Source organism: Vipera berus, assembly GCF_964194415.1.
Source record: "Vipera berus genome assembly, chromosome: 1".
Lineage (NCBI taxonomy): Eukaryota > Metazoa > Chordata > Lepidosauria > Squamata > Viperidae > Vipera > Vipera berus.
In genome coordinates, this window is record NC_138202.1 from 80,375,095 (window position 1) to 80,393,012 (window position 17,918).

Below are 17,918 nucleotides of genomic sequence, written 5' to 3' on the forward strand. Positions count from 1 at the left end.
ACTTTTATTATTTATATTCAGTCTTTGGGGATTTGGTGGAAGGACTGGTTATATGGCATGTTAAAATGCATAATAATGGACTTCATGACATCTTTGACTCTTCATTCTTGGCAACAAAGAATAGCCTGTAAACCATCGGGGGGGGGAGATTAAAGAAGAAGAATGAATGTTAAAAGAATAATAGGTGAGCATTATAAAGTATATAAAACCTGATCATCTAGAGTGTTGAAAAATGAGAAGAAAAGTCCCGTTTCCATTAATACTTAGAACAGTCCTAACTAGGAAACATTAGAGAAGATATTTAATATTAACTATTATTATTAAGATCTATATCAGGATCACTTATTCTTTTCAACTACAGACATGACCTTTACTCAATTTTATAATCATTTTAGAGCAAATACAGATCTAATCTTTTTGTACGAACCAGTTCCCCCCATCTGTGAAGCTGTTTTTCTACTATTCCATTAATAAGACTAAGCCTGAATTCTGATGGAACTCTGCACATGAATAAATCATGCATCACTGCACAATATAAATAAAACAAAATCCAAATTTTAAGTATTAATTTGAATATTGTGAGGACTTTGTCTTTAATTTGCACTGGGAGCATAGTTTGTTTATATCCTCTTACAAAAATATTTGGCCTATGTGTGTGTTTGTGTGTGTGTGTTTGTGTGATGCAACAGAATTGTTGCAAAATTTATTTTACTTGTAACCATTAATTTCTAAACAATTATAGGTTTTAAGATACAAAGCAATTATAAATAACTTATCACTGACAAAACCCCAGTAGCACACAAATAAAAGGTAAATATATAGCTATCCAAATCTTTTAATTTTATGTTTACCACAATTAGTATAAGCAATTACAGACAATTATTACTTCAGTAATGTATTATAATTTTATAATCTTTACAATCTTTATAATCTAGAATTCTTTACGAGTTCTGATTTTTAAATTGAATGCATTTATATTCACTGTTGTGAAGGAAGAAAAAAAATTCTGGAAAAGAGCTTAATACCGCTCATGACTGTATGTTTTTCAAGATTTCCCTACCTCACTCTTATCATTGACTGTCCTCTTGAACTTCAAATCCCCCAGGGGACGATGTGCTCCATGGGAAATATTACATTATGGATCCCCACAATCATCTGAACGGCACGTATGAATAAAGAGATGAGCTTTTCATGTTATCACTATCCTTCCTTTTCCAAGAAAAAAGGCCTTATTGGCCTCCTTTTCGTCTCCAGGCTGCTTAAAACAGGAGCGTAGAAAATGAAAGCTCTTATCTTAGGTTGACTTGGAGGTCTGCTAACTGCAAACTAAAAGTAAAACCATTAGATGAACCTGGTGATCAATAGATAGGTTATACTGTGCCACTGGCTATTAATGATCTCCTAAAATGGTTGGTAAGTCAAAACTACAGAGATTAAGTGCAGTGCCTGTTTAAAGTTACATTGACACGGAACAAGGAGACAAGATTGGCCCTTGTAATTGTCCCTGTTGCAGTATCCCTGCAGTCACATGATTGCATTTCAGGTGCTTGGTAACTGGTTCACATTTACAACATTGCAATCTCCTGGGGCCATTTGCAACTTTCACTGTTGGCTTCCCATAAGCAAAGTCACTGGGCAAGCCAGAAAGAAACAATAAATACTGATCGCTTGATGTTGTACCTAAAAACCATGTGGATTTGCTTAATGACTGCAACTGGAACTGCCATAACTGCTGTCATAAACATACTTTTCATAATCATAATAGTAAAGTTGGAAGGGATCTTGGAGGTCATCTAGTCCAACCCCCTGCTCAGGTAGGAAACCCTATACCATTTCAGACAAATGGCTGTCCAGTCTCTTCTTAAAAACTTCCAGTGTTGGAGCATTCACAGCTTCTGGAGGCAGGTTGTTCCACTGGTTAATTGTTCTAACTGTCAGGAAGTTTTTCCTTAGTTCTAGGTTGCTTCACTCCTTGATTAGTTTCCATCCATTGCTTCTTGTCCTGCCTTCGGGCACTTTGGAGAATAGCTTGAATCCCTCTTCTTTGTGGAAGCCCCTGAGATATTGGAACACTGCTATCATGTCACCCCTAGTCCTTCTTTTATTAAACTAGACATACCCAATTCTAGCAGCCTTTCCTTATATGTTTTAGCCTCCAGTCCCCCAATCATGTTTGTTGCTCTTCTCTGTACTCTTTCTAGAGTCTCAACATCTTTTTTACATTGTGGTGACCAAAACTGGATGCAGTATTCCAACTGTGGCCTTACCAAGGCATTGTAAAGTGGTATTAATACTTCATGTGATCTTGATTCTATCCCTCTCTTAATGCAGCCTAGCACTCTGTTGTCTTTTTTGGCAGCTGCAGCACACTGCTGGCTCATATTTAAGTAACTGTCCATTAGGACTCCAAGATCCCTCTCACAGTTACTACTATTGAGCAAGGTACCCCCTATACTATACCTGTACATTTGGTTTTTCTTGCCTAAATGTAGAACCTTACTTTTTTCACCATTGAATTTCATTTTGTTAGATAGTGCCCAGTGTTCAAGTCTGTCCAGACCCTCCTGCATCTTAAGCCTGTCTTCTGGAGTGTTGGCTATTTATTTATTCATTTATTTATTTTATTTAATAATATTTATATACCGCCCTTCTCCCGAAGGACTCAGGGCGGTGAACAAGGCAAGAATAAAAATACAAAGTTACAAAAGTTAAAAAAGAATTAAATATATGCCCACTAAAAACAGTAAATACAAATATTAAAATAACAATAAAAAACCCCACCAATCCCCCATCAGGCCAGGCCGGCTTGTTCGAATAAGAATGTCTTTAGATCGCGGCGAAAGGAGCGAAGATCGGGCGCCATCCGGAGCTCAACCGGTAACTGATTCCATAGCTCCGGGGCACCCACAGAGAAGGATCTCCCCCTGGGGGCCACCAATCGACATTCTCTGATCGGTGGCACCCTGAGGAGGCCCTCTCTGTGGAAACGTACAGGGCGAAGGGAAGTTGATGCCGGCAGCAGGTGTTCCCTAAGGTACTCCGGACCCCTGCCATGTAGGGCCTTAAACACCATTACTAGTACCTTGAATCTCACCCGGAAGACAACTGGCAACCAATGCAGCTCATGGAGCAGAGGTGTGACATGGGAGTATTGGGAGACTCCCAACACAACTCTCGCGGCTGCATTCTATTCCTGCCAGCTTGGTGTCATCTGCAAATTTGATGAGTTCCCCATCTATCCCTTCGTCCAAATTGTTGATGAAGATGTTGAAGAGCCCTGGGCCCAGAACAGAGCCCTGGGGCACCCCACTACACACTTCCCTCCATGTAGATGCAATTCCATTGAGGACCGCATGCTGAGTACGGCCGGTTAGCCAGCTATGAATCCATCTGGTGGTGATGCTGTCTAAGCCACATTTGTCTATCTTATCAAGTAGTACGTTATGATCTACTTTATCAAATGACTTACTGAAGTCCAAGTAAATTACATCCACAGCATTCCTCTGATCCACTAATTTTGTCACTTGGTCAAAGAATACAATAAGATTTGTCTGGCATGATCTGTTTTTGACAAACTTATGTTGGCTTTTAATAATGACTTTGTTTGCCTCTAGGTGCTCCCTGCTTTGTTGTTTGATTATCTTTTCCAGAATCTTCCCAGGTATTGAGGTCAGGCTGATAGGTCTGTAATTTCCTGGATCCATTTTTTTTTTCCTTTTTTGAAGATCAGAACTACATCAGCTCTTTTCCAGTCCTCTGGTAGTTCCCCAGTGCTCCAGGATCTTTGAAAAATATAGTTCAGTGATTCTGAGATCACGTCTGCCAGTTCCTTGAGAACCTTGGGGTGTAATCCATCTGGTCCTGGTGATTTGAACTTGTCTAAGCTGGACAGGTGCTCACTTACCAAGTTCTTGCCTATCTTAACTTGTGTTTCTATTCTGTTTTTTATGGCACTGTTTTGGATAGGTTGGACTGTTTTTACCCTTTGTGTAAAGACAGATGCAAAAAATGAGTTAAATAGTTCTGCTTTCTCCCTGTTGCTTGTTATGTCATGTGTTGTCATGTTATGTTATGTGATGTCATGCTTTATGACTGCATCACTTAGTGTCAGAGTTCCCACCCCAATTACCCTCATTAACTCCAACTCAAGTGGACTCTTGTGATTGATGGGATATAAAATTATTGTTAGTTAAAATGGACCCTACAAGCTGCTGATCCCCAAGACTGGCCCAGTTGTTTCATTTCCACCATCTTCTTCAGCATGTTCTCTGGCTGCCAGATTATTCCTGATAGTACAATTGTGTCCAAGAGCCTGTTCTCTTTCAAGTTCACTCATTGCTGGCTGTTCTAGAGGTTCTGATTGTTCCAGTGACACACTAAGCCAGAGACAAGTAATTAACTGAGTTAGAAGGTGTGGGATTCTTTCCCCCTTAAGTCATGAGTTTTGTTTACAATTTACTGTTCATGCATTCACACTTTCACTTGACATTTCAGGCTTTAATCCAGATGGAAAGAATGGAGTGTTAATGCCTGAAAAGATTTAAAAAATGCTCCAAATATCAACACACAAAGCACCTGAGCCTTCTACAGCTAGAAGAATTGTCCTGTGAATTATCAATAGTTGGCAGGTTTGAGAACTGTAAGACTTTTTTTTGACAATTTGTCTTAATTAAAAGAAGGCTTTTGTGCCTCTAATACCTAGTTTTGGAAGCCAGGCGAGAATGCTTCCCTAGTCTGGGGTGTTGGGCTAAATTCCTTTCAGATGTGTTTCATATTCTCTAACAGAAGGTGCGCCATATGTCCTCATTTTCCCTTATGAAGGGAAAGGCTAAGATCCACTTCATATAGATTAATGAAAAATATGTGGTCTAGCAAAAGGACTCCTGAGTGTACTACTCATATTTGTGAGTTCCAAAAACTTAAAAATATTAAAATAGTATCTAAGTCTAAATGAGAATGACTTGTACCAATATGGGAGAGGAAATCCAAATTTACTTACTGCTGCTGAAATGGGTTGGCAGATGTCCTTTTTGCTGCTGCATTGTTTAGATAAGTGAGTCTGAAAATTAATTACTAGAGAGAAATAAAAATGATGTTGGTTCATTCATTCATTCATTCATTCATTCATTCATTCATTCATTCATTCATTCATTCACTCACTCACTCACTGTCCAACCAAGCAAAGTTCTGGGTAGTTTATAATAATCATGATATAAATAGAGATTATTGCCTATGTTGTTAAAAGGCACTGGCTAGATATAAAGTCTAGGACATTTTCATTTGTGAGATTCATCTCCTCTCCCTCCCTTCCCTTTAGTGGAAGCTAAAGTTGCCAGAAGAATGGCAGTAATTTATGGTTGCTTTGGAGGTGTTGAGGTAAAGGTAATCCTTGAGTTCATTCTATGTTGCTTCCTTCTTCTTCCACTCTGTTACTTGTTCCACAAAATGTTTAAAAGTGTTCACTCTTAAAAATGGACCTATAAAATCCATCCTACATTTTTTAATCAAAAGGAATTATAAAATCAAAGAATAAAAGCAAGATAAAATCAAAATAAACTCGGAGAGTACTTAGGCAACATGTGTGCACTCCTTGTCATCCTGGCTTGCCCCCTTGGCTGCATTAATAGAAGCAAAAAATCATGGAAGATATGCATTTCACTTTATTTTGCTTTCGTAGATGCCAATTCAAATATTGTGTCCCATTTTGTCAAGGATTCTGAAATACTGGAACAGAGTTCTATAAAATAAATCTTATGAAGAAAGATTGAAAGAACTGGTGAAAGGGTTTCTGAGGAAATATATGACAGTATTCTTCAAATACCTAAAATGATATCATCAGTTCTCTCTTATACCAGAGTGCAGGTCACAGCATCATAGCATAAGTTACAGGAAGGCAGATTCCAATTGAAAGTTAGATAAAACTTCATAATAGCAAGCACAGGATGACCGTGGCTTCAATTACCCAGAGGGGTGGAAGGCTACTCTTCATTCTTTGAATGCATTCAAGCAGAACCTAGAATGTCATCTGTCTGGGATGCTTCAATTTGGAGCAGGAATTTGGACTTTATAGCTTAGATGGCTTATTCTAACTCTGTGATTCTATGACCTAAAGTTGGATGCATTGAAAGCATCTGATTTCACTATGTGTGCTTATGAACCTTCTTGAAGATCCATGGTAGTAGATTTTCCGTGAATGAATCCTACAGAGATTTATTTTGCCAGGAGTAATTAAATAGAATAAAAAATAATTATTGGAGGGTCTCCTAAATAAAAACAATAGGTTTTAGATTATTATCATTTTATACTTAGAAAAGTAGGCAATATAAATACAAAAAAACCTCTTGTTTGAAATAGAAATGGGATATTCTATAAACAGGAAGGAACTATACTTTAGTGCCATAATGTGTGACTAGCATGATCAAAACTTCCCCATTTTTAAAGATTTACGTTTTAATAAAGTCTAGTCATGCTGGCCACATGACCACGGAGATGTCCTCGGACAAGCGCTGGCTCTTCGGCTTTGAAACGGAGATGAGCACCCGCCCCTAGAGTCGGAAACGACTAGCACGCACGTGCGGGGGAACCTTTACCTTTTACTAAAGTTATTCTATTCTATGCATGACCATCTGAAAGAATGCTAAAGAGAACATTTAACTCATTGTGTGCTTGAACTGCTGAGTTCCTGAGGGATCAGGAAGCAGAACAATCCCTTACCCAGCTTTTAGCGCAACTGGTTCAGAGCCTTGAGGTTGGAGACACTAGACTGATAAAAGTGAAGATCCATTTCATGTCCTTTTCTGTGCCTAAAAACACACATAACATTTAGGCATTAGCTATGATTGTGGCAAGTCCTTAAAGAGATGGGCATACCAGACCATCTTATTTGTCTCTTGAGAAATCTATATGCGGGCCAAGAAGCAACAGTGAGAACTGGACACGGAACCACTGATTGGTTCAAAATTGGGAAAGGAGTCCGGCAAGGCTGTATACTGTCGCCTTGCCTATTTAACTTATATGCAGAGCACATCATGAGAAAGGCAGGGCTAGATGAATCAAAAGTCGGAATTAAGATTGCCGGAAGAAACATCAACAACCTAAGATATGCAGATGATACCACTCTAATGGCAGAAAGTGAAGAAGAACTAAAGAGCCTCTTGTTGCGGGTGAAGAAGGAGAGTGCAAAACTTGGGTTGAAACTAAACATTAAGAAAACCAAGATCATGGCATCTGGCCCTCTCAATTCCTGGCAAATAGATGGGGAAGAAATGGAGGTAGTGACAGATTTTATTTTCCTGGGCTCCAAGATCACTGCAGATGGGGACTGTAGCCAAGAAATTAAAAGACGCTTGCTCCTCGGGAGGAAAGCCATGACAAATCTAGACAGCACACTAAAAAGCAGAGACATCACCCTGTCAACAAAAGTGCGTATAGTCAAGGCTATGGTCTTCCCAGTTGCAATGTATGGCAGTGAAAGCTGGACCATAAGAAAGGCTGAGCGCCAAAGAATTGAAGCCTTTGAACTATGGTGCTGGAGAAGACTCCTGCGAGTTCCTTGGACTGCAAGGCGATCAAACCGGTCAGTCCTAGAGGAGATCAACCCTGACTGCTCTTTAGAAGGCCAGATCCTGAAGCTAAAACTCAAATACTTTGGCCACCTAATGAGAAGGAAGGACTCACTGGAGAAGAGCCTAATGCTGGGAAAGATTGAGGGCAATAGAAGAAGGGGACGACAGAGAATGAGGTGGCTGGATGGAGTCACTGAAGCAGTAGGTGTGAGCTTAGATGGACTCCAGAAGATGGTAGAGGACAGGAAGGCCTGGAGGAACATTGTCCATAGGGTCGCGATGGGTCGGACACGACTTCGCAACTAACAACAACAACAATGATTGTGCTAAGAAATATATTTTTATTTGTATGCAAAAGGGCATTTAGAAAAGATGCAATAATTTATTGTTTAAAGAACGAAGTGAAAATAAGAAAAGAAAAGCTGAATACTTCTGTTGTTCCAGCCACCAGTTTCATAAAACCCTAGGGACAGAAAAAAAGAGAGGCTAGCTGGCTGTTTTCTGTATTATCTCCTAACAGGTGAACAATTAGTTAATTGGTATTGCTAATTACTGTATCCATTAAGCAATCCCAGGTGGCAATTTTATCCCTTCTATCTGTATCACTGAGACATTTCAGCTACAATCGTCACACACAACAGGAGGCAATAGCTTGTATACTGTATGCATACACATATAAATTGAATAAATAATAATAATAATATAAATACAGCTTGGTGCAGAGCAGTTTTATCAATGATATTGAGCCTCTTTTGCCACAGGATTTGATTTGTGTAGGAAATTTCTTAGAAGAGTCTCTGACACTAGTTCATAGGAATAAACATGTTTATAAACATGTCATATTAAAATTATTATATAGTTTAACATCACTATAAATGATTATCTGAACTTTATGCTATATTGACAAAGGTTCACATATTAAGAGAATATGATGCTTTGAATCAGGTTGACTGCTACCAGAAAACAGAGACTAATTAAAAGCCTCCAAGCACAATGTTGAAACAGAGTCAATCAGTAAACTAGACATTGATTGATTGATTAAATGCCGTCTAGTCTGTGATGGTTCTTAACAACCATATAGATAGTCTTTCTCCAAGGATGTGTCCTCCTCCCAGCCTCTATGATCTGTCAATGATGTATTCACTGCTATTGTTATTGAGTTCATCCCCCTCGTTGCTGGCCATGCTGTTCTTTTTCCTTCCATTATTTCCAGTCTTAAGAAGTCCTCAAAGGATATGGGCCATTGCAAAATGTATCCAAAATATTGTAGTTTGAGCCCAGTCCTTTGTGCCTCAAGTGAGACTTCTAGGGCCTAGGCTGATATGTTCTATGGTACATTTGTTTACTTTTCTGGCTATCCAATAAGTGGTTATAAGTCCAATATAATAAGTCCAATAAGTCCAACTTTTACTTTCAAAGAGTGTCACATTGTCTGCACAGTACTAATCTTTTAGGTTAAGAAAGCATCTGAATATCTTCATAGCTAGTTTACCAAGTGCTAGTCTGTGGTGTATTTCCTTTAATGTCAATAGTTGAGCCTAAAAGGCATAAAGTATCCATCCCTTCAGTATCTTTATTATGTCTAAGGCTGGTTGCTGTATCTGCCATCATTAATTTGGACTTCTTTATATTTAATAGTAGGATAAAACTCTGACCACTAGAGTAAGAAACAAGAGCCATTTATATTGAAGGGCTGTTTATTTGTTCCCTTGTTATAGAACTTCTATATTAATGACATTGTAGTGGCCATAAAGTCTTTTCCCTCTCATTTAATGGACAGAACATTTAATGTTTAAAATTTTACAGGAACCATTTGTGCTTCAGTTTGAGATGCATACAACACAGATTCTTCCATAACAGCATGCGTCTGTCTTCAACAGTGAAGGGATAAAGAGCAGAAGACATCCTGCAGCCAAGAGGCTCCACACACATTTGTACTACTCAGATGACCCTGAGGACACAGGCCTCACAGACTCCAAATGGCCTCAACGACTTTCTAAAAGAATGCAAATGACCAGCTGTCTGCAAGGAATATAAATCCTTCCATTTCCCACCATCCAGTCAGAAGTGAAGAAGCTTCTTGGATGAGAAGTGAAACGTCTTCAAAGAAAAACAAAAAAGTCCAGTTGCCTCCAGAAAAAGCACCTTTGGGACAACCCTGACCAGGATGACTGAGAACCTCCATAGACATTTAAAATTTAACTTTTAATTTAAAAGTTAATGTATGTTGATGACCTAGCTCTTATTTCATATATTCTCTATTGGTCTTAGAGAATTACTAGTATCTATTGTGAAAGGGACGTGGTGGCTCAGTGGGTTAGGATGCTGAGCTTGTCGATCAGAAGGTCGGCAGTTTGGCGGGTCGAATCCCGAGTGCTGCATAACTGAGTGAGCGCCTGTTACTCGTCCCAGCTTCTGCCAACCTAGCAGTTCAAAAGCACGTAAAAATACAAGTAGAAAAATAGGGACCACTACAGTGGGAAGGTAATAGCGTTCCGTGCGCCTTTGGCATCTAGTCATGCCGGCCACATGACCACGGAGATGTCCTCGGAGAAGCGCTGGCTCTTCGGCTTTGAAACAGAGATGAGCACCGGCCCCTAGAGTTGAAAGCTACTGCTAAGCTTGTAAGCCGCCCTGAGTCTTCGGAGAAGGGCGGGATATAAATGGAATTAAAAAAAAAAAAAAAAAATGACTAGCACACATGTGCGGGGGAACCTTTACCTTTACCTATTGTGAAAGGGCAAAACTGAAGACAAAGTATTATAAATCAAAAGTAGTAGTTTTTGGCAAAAGTAACATTACCTATATATGGGAATTAATGCTCAACAAATAGAGCAAATACTCTCTTTTAAATACCTGGGCATCGACTTTCTTTATCTGCTTTTATGAAAAGTGCACTTATTTACTGCCTTGGCAACAGTTCAGAGTTCAGTGGGTGCTATTTTTTTTATTCCAAAGGGGGGCATTTAGTAGCCCTTTCACTTAAAAAATTCCAAGGCAAAGTGTTAGTCCAAATGCTGTATGGAGTTGGGGTTTGGGGTGGAATAAGGGGGTCATTGCTGAATTGGAAGTACAAGAAGTCCTCAACCTATGACCGTAATTGGGACTGAAATTTTAGTTTTTGAGTGAAGTGGTCGTTAAGTGAGATACCTATGTGATTGGTTTGCTCTGGGACTACAATCCTAGTATTCTTGGTTGTGGTCTTTAAGCAATCTCTTGGGTCATTATGTAGACAGAGAAAAAAGATGCCCTCTATGTGTGGTAGGGAGCTTAGAGCTTAGAAAAGACTGGAGTGCTAATCTAACTTCATTTTCTACTACTAGCAAATATAATGGTATTTTTAAAGTATAGAATTTTAGCACACTCTTATCTTTGTTGGATCTTCTTTGAATCAGTTACAGTTTGAGGTTGGAACCACCTATGAGTTTGGACATCTTTTAGAAAAACCTTCCCTATTTTTCTGTGTCTATTATCGTTGCATATGCTATGCTGCTCTTCTTTACCATTTCTGAAATTCTTGGTTAACTTGTTCCTGAGGTGGTGATACGGTTTGTTTGCCCCTCCCTTTTTTTGGGCTTTAGTTTTGGCTTCTTGATAGGTTGATAATTTCTACCATATATTGACATTCAGTTTGGTTTCTTGGCTTTGGAAATCTCTTTCCCCATTGATCCTTAATAACTGCTTTGATTTTATTCCATAGTTCCGCTGGTACCTTATCAATGGGACTCAACACTGCATAGCAATTTCCAATGATCTCCTTGAAAATACTGGTCATATGCTTAATATTATACTGGTTGGCTTTATACTTTTGCTTTAGCTTGATTTAGAACTGGCACATGAACAATTCATAGTCTATTCCACAATCAGCCTCTGCGTATATCTTTGCTGTTATAACCAAATTCTTCTACTTCCTTTTCCTTTTGTAATATAGTCAGTTTGATTTCTGTGTGATCTCCATTTATATAGATGTATATAGCTCACCTGATTGTGAGACATAAACTTTGCAGGAATGTGGCTAACATAAGGATGAACCTTTGAGCATCTTATCTTCTAAACACCCTGTTGAAAGAAAAATCTTCATCAGGGTCCAGTCCAAGCTGGGACTAAACAAAATGGAGACTGCTTTAGAAAGAAGGTTGTAGTTTATTGAAGAGCAAAGCCAGACACAAGTGTGGCTCTGGAAAAGCTGACCACGTGGAGCAGGGAGTGGTGGGTTTTTATACCTTCTTGGGCTTTTGTGTTTGGGGTTGTTCCTGTGGCATGAACTTTGACCTGAGGTTCATTGTGCCTTTCTGATATTCTGATGGTGGTGGGTTAATCCTAAAGGTCATATCCTGTTTCCCTGTGGCTATGGCTGATGGCTATGTCCTATGTTGGATTTTTTGCGGTGACGGGTTTTTAGTTGTAAGGATTTTGTCTTTCTAATCCCATCAGCTCTAAGCTTCCTGGTGCCAGTCTTTCTGAAACAATGATCATATCTGCATTTCTACAGAGCTGAAGGGAGACTTGGGGCTATTAAGAAAAACTGGGGATGCTCTTCTGCCTTTTAAGATCCTTTCAGGAAATTAATATTCTGCTTTTTTGATATTTTCTTCTCTGGGGGGCTGACTTCCCAACACATTTTGAAATAGGTACCAGTATTACACAAGAAACTTTTCTAAGTATTGCTCATAGAAGAGTCAACACAAATCATACTGAGTTGTGGATAGATACTGGCAGCTTCATTTTTTTAGCTCTGTTAATTAATTTGCAAGGCTCACCAGTGCCTGAATTTTATTTTTAATGGTCAAGCTAGTCTTTTCCTGCCTCTTCTTTCAAGGAGGTCCTGCTGCCAGGATCAGAGGATAATGAGCCTGGAGCCTCTGCTTTGACAATGTAAATAAATCTTTTTACTCTTACTAACAAAGAAATTAACTCTTTGTTCTTTTTGGTCACATAACTAGTTTTCATGCCCATAAATAGATTTACTGCATGCAACTTGTGGAGTAGGAAGTACTCCTCATTTCCCATACTCTTACTTATATTAATACACAATTGTTAATGCTAAAATCACCCTGCCACTCTTTCCTGATGCTAGATGGAAACTGGGGGTGGAAATGCCAGAAGTATAAATCTGAGTGCTAAATAGTCCATATTAGAGACATGTCATGGTAAAGTATCCCTCCCCATTATTTTATATGGCTGATCAGGACTAGAGCTCTCCTGTGTAATTTGGCTTCCACTACTTAGTAAATATTTGCACAGTACAGTAGATCAGGTATCTATTGTTCATTATATCTTTGGGATCTTCCTCGCAGTTTCCCAGACACAGTGACAGATAACTCTATTGAATTCATTCCTTCCTTCCTTCCTTCCTTCCTTCCTTCCTTCCTTCCTTCCTTCCTTCCTTCCTTCCTTCCTCCCTCCCTCCCTCCCTCCCTCCCTCCCTCCCTTCCTTCCTCCCTTCCTTCCTCCTCACTCACTTTTTACAAATTGCCAGATTCTGCCTCCTTTTTGAATTTGAAGTTTTGTATTTGAAAAAGCTCTACGAGTAATTTATGAATACTGGAAAATCCTTAACCATGGGAAGAAGCTCCATAGATACTGAAGGCTCCCTGCTTGCAGGAGTTCACTTTAATTATATGAAAAGTTTTAAAGGGCAATGCAGCCTATCTGCATTCCCCTCAGCGCTTCTGTGAATAATAATAATAAAAAAATGTTACATCTCAGGCACTGTTCAAATTAAAAGCAGGACATTAATGCAGGACAGCTGTTTTGTGTTATATCTGCAGACATATTCTTCATATAGTTAATAAATAACCAACTGTGTTTTAATGCAGAACCTATTTTTTTGCAGTCCAAAACTTCTGGTAAGCTATGTCTCAGATGGCAGTAAAAGCTGCACCATTTTCAAGGTGGATTGTCTCCAAAGCTTTTGTTTGTCAAAATAAATCTGGTCTTTCATTACTGTTTTTTAAAATCTTTTCCCCTGCCCCTTCTCTTTAGCTGTTTTTTTTTACCTTTGAGCTTTAGATCAACTTTCTCTTTGCTTTTAACAGATTTTTAATTATCCTGGTGCCACACTGAGAAGAGACTGAGATGCCTACTCTGGCTGCTTTTGAGTCACATCTGCAAATCACATAGGTATAATCTCTATGGCAACTGACCCATGTTGAGAGGAGGAAAATAAGCTCAGTACTAAAGGTTAATTGCTGTTTCATTTATTCATTTTTGTGCAGTTCCAGCAATGTGAACTGAAGTTCTAATTAGAATTAAATTATCAGCAGATTGAACATCTTCTTTGTTATTAGAGTAGCAATAAAACCAGTCAGGCTTATTTTGAAAATGACTGAAAGAAGATAGTAAGCATTCCAGTCTGTGCCACAGAATTCATACTAGGAACTCCAGCTAGGCTTTCTTAATGGGAGAATAAGATTTTCTGTTTTTACTATGTGTAACTTCTCTTTTAGTTCTAAAGAAGACTTGTCCTGTTGGTCAGAGCTTTTCCTGATGGGCCTCTCAGTCAAACTTATTAATAGCCTGATTAATTTACATTGCTAAATATCTATTTTTAATTTTTTTTAAAAAAGATATTACTTACTCTCTCTCTATGTTGTTTGAGATTTTGGTATCTACAGCCAAAAATTGCGTTATCAGGAGTTTATAGATATCTTCTTCCACTTAGTTTGATCCAGGAGCTACCCATAATGGTCTTTCTTACAGTTCAATGTGACAATACTGATAAAATTATTCATTATTGTAAAATATTCAGCCAAAAAACATTAGAGGGAGCATGTTGGAGCAGCTCAGAGGCCAAGCTACACTACTACTCTGTTTTCATAGCAGTTGACCTGTAGACCTTGGGAGTCTACAGAAAAGGCTAGGAACACAAATCAAATCTGCGTATGTTTCCAGGAAACTGGAATTCAGAGCATGTTGGTCTCCATATTGAAAGTAGCTAGTAAACAGGGTTATCACTAATGAACCATATGAGTAAAAATGGGATAGTTAAGCACAAAACAAACACAAAACAGTAGTCTGAAGACCTTATGTTATGTCAGGGGTGTCAAACTCAATTTCATTGAGGGCCGCATTAGCATTGCGGTTGCCCTCAGGGGGCCGGGTGGGTATGGCCTGGGTGGGCGTGGCCTACTGGGTGGGCATGGCTAGAGTGTGTATGGCCTACTGGGTGGGCATGGCCAGCTCTACAGCGTTCGCATCAAGGGTGCCTATGGGGGCCTGGGCAGGAGTGGGACAGATCTGAGGGTCTCTGGCAGAAGGAGGGTCTCTGGGCCAGGGCCAAGGCAGTGGGGGCCGTTCCCTCACTGTTTCCAGGATGGCTTTGCGGGCCACATGAAACCACTTCGCGGGCCGAATCTGGCCCCTGGGCCTTGTGTTTGACATTTAATTTTAATTTAATTTAATAATATTTATATACCGCCCTTCTCCCTGAGGACTCAGGGCGGTTCACAGGGCAGAATAAAATACTAAATACAAACGTTAAAACAAGATTAAATAATTGCCCATATTAAAACAGTTGGAATCAAGTTCTAAAACACCAAGTTAAAATTAAAACACAAGACTAAAAACCCCACCAATCCCCATCAGGCTAGGCCGGCTTGAACAAACAGAAACGTCTTGAGATCGCGACGAAAGGAGCGAAGATCGGGCGCCATCCGGAGCTCTACCGGTAGCTGATTCCACAGCTCCGGAGCGCCCACAGAGAAGGATCTCCCCCTGGGGACCACCAATCGACATTCTCTGATCGGTGGCACCCTGAGGAGGCCCTCTCTGTGGGAACGCACAGGGCGCAGGGAGCTTGATGCCGGCAGCAGATGTTCCCTAAGGTACTCCGGCCCCATGCCATGAAGGGCTTTAAACACTGTTACCAGTACCTTGAATCTCACCCGGAAGACAACTGGCAACCAATGCAGCTCACGGAGCAGCGGTGTAACGTGGGAGTATCGGGAGACTCCCAACACAACTCTCGCGGCTGCATTCTGTACCAGTTGGAGCTTCCGGGTGGTCCTCAAGGGCAGCCCCATGTAGAGAGCATGTCTGTGTTATGTCTATTCTGATGCTCTCCAAGTTTAGGATTAGTTCAGAAGCACACAGTCAGAAATCAGGGTAGTTTGCTACCATAATAACTGGCAACCCTTCCATATAAAGCAGCTAAAAGCCCATTGCACTGCATAAACAAAAGAACAAAGTATATCAGAACCTTGATATCACCTTAGCATTCTACATAAATCCACAAAATGCATATTTTTGTCATGGTTGCTGGGTTGCTAACCTTTCTAATACATAAGAACTACCAATAGAGACCAAGAATTTGAATGGAGTAAATTGAGACTTCTCACGTGAATGAAAAATTGTTTCAAGTTACATTTTCTTTTAAACTGGGTATTGACTAAATTCAGTACAACCCTCTCTTTATAAGTAAGCCCTCCTGATTTCAAAGGGATTTGGTTGCTATTAGTCATTCAGTTGCTCCCAACTCTTTATGACCCAGTGGACATCATTGCAGAATTATCTCTCAGTAACTATTTTTTGAGCTCTTTTAAGTTCATGGTTGTGTCATGAGTGAAAGCATCTAGCTATTTCTTTTGGTAAATAAATCTTTCGCCCTTCTTACTTAATTAATCCCTCTTGATTTATTTCCATTGTTTATTCAGATGTAACTTTTTGTTTTTTCCCCTTTCTTATATCCACTCCTATTATGTTCGAAATGACGAGCGTTGACAGCGAGGTTTTAACAAGAACGTTTATTGAATGCACAATGGTCAACTCGCCCTGTGACCGTTAAACCCTATATTTATATGCCAAACCAACTTGAACAGTAACCAATCCCCAGCCTGGAATCTCCCGCCGAGAATACAACAACCAATCCCAGTACCAGGTTTTCCCGCCTAAGGAAAACCACTCCCCTTTAACTACTGACACAACACCCCTTCCCCCCCAGATAAATGTTATTATTTGACATAGTCCTTCAAGTAACTAGGAGGCTTATGAACCCTGGCTGGGTATCTGCCAGATGTGCTTTCAGCAGATGTGCTATCAGCTTCGTTATTTGTTTCCCCTCCGGGCCCAGCTGTTTGTACTGGTGTATCTATTGATGCAGCACTTGTGGGTTGTTGGGTTACTATTAATGGCCCAGACATTGGTGTAGAGCTACTCTGAGGGGATAATTCCACCTCACTGGTTTGTATTCCTACCCCCTCCCCACCTGGTGCTGCTCTTGACTGGTCTAATCTGTTCATATTGTTGTGAGTTGTAACATTCTTATCATTATTGGCCTGCACAATTTCAGGAGACCTTTTCCTTAACTGATCGATGTGTCTCCTAATCAGCCGATCCCCTTCCCCCTCTATAATGTACGATAACGGCCCGGTTTTGTCAATAACTACCCCTTGTGACCATTTATCCCCCTGTCCGTAGTTCCTGGCCCATACTAAGTCTCCAATATTGAGAGACCTGGTCGGACTGTCCAGCTCCGGTTCCGCAGGTAGTCTGTCAGGGTGTAGCCTGTCTAATTTGGTGGTTAAACGTCTGCCCCACCTCATTTCAGCTGGACTTTTTCCAGTAGCCGTGCAGGGTGTTGTATGTTGGGCCAACAGGAACTGAGCCAGTCTCTGGTGCCAATTGCCGTGGATGATTCTTTTCAACGCGTCTTTTGTTGTTCTGACGTTTCGTTCAGCCAAACCGTTGGAGGAGGGGTGGAAGGGTGCCGACGTCGCATGCCTAATCCAATTGGCCTTGAGGAAATCCTGAAATTCATTAGACATGAATTGGGGCCCATTGTCAGAGACAATTACGTCAGGTAACCCATGGGTGGCAAAGAGTCCCCTCAAAACCTGTATTGTTTTAGCGGAAGTCATGGACTTGACAGGCACGACCTCCAATCACTGGGAGTAACTATCCACAACAACCAGGAATGTAAGACCCTGGAAGGGACCTGCGAAATCAATATGAATGTGGGACCATGGATTTCTAGCCACCTCCCACTTGTGTACCGGTTTGTGTGATTGTTCAGGCCTAGACCGCTGACACTGATAACACCCAGCTATTCTTTCCTCAATTGCCGTGTCTAACCCAGGCCACCACAAATGACTCCTGGCCAGAGCTTTCATACGAACAATCCCAGGATGCCCTTCGTGCAGTTCCTCAATAACTACATTCCTAAGACCTTCTGGAATAACGACCCTATTTCCCCACAGTATGCATCCCTGGTGTGATGACAATTCGTCCTTCCTCCTGAAATAAGGCGTGAATTTGGGGTCAGGATTTTTATTAGGCCAACCACCTTGTACCCACGCTGCAATTCTGCTAAGGATGTGGTCTTTATTAGTGGCTGCTGCAATGTCTTTAGCTGTC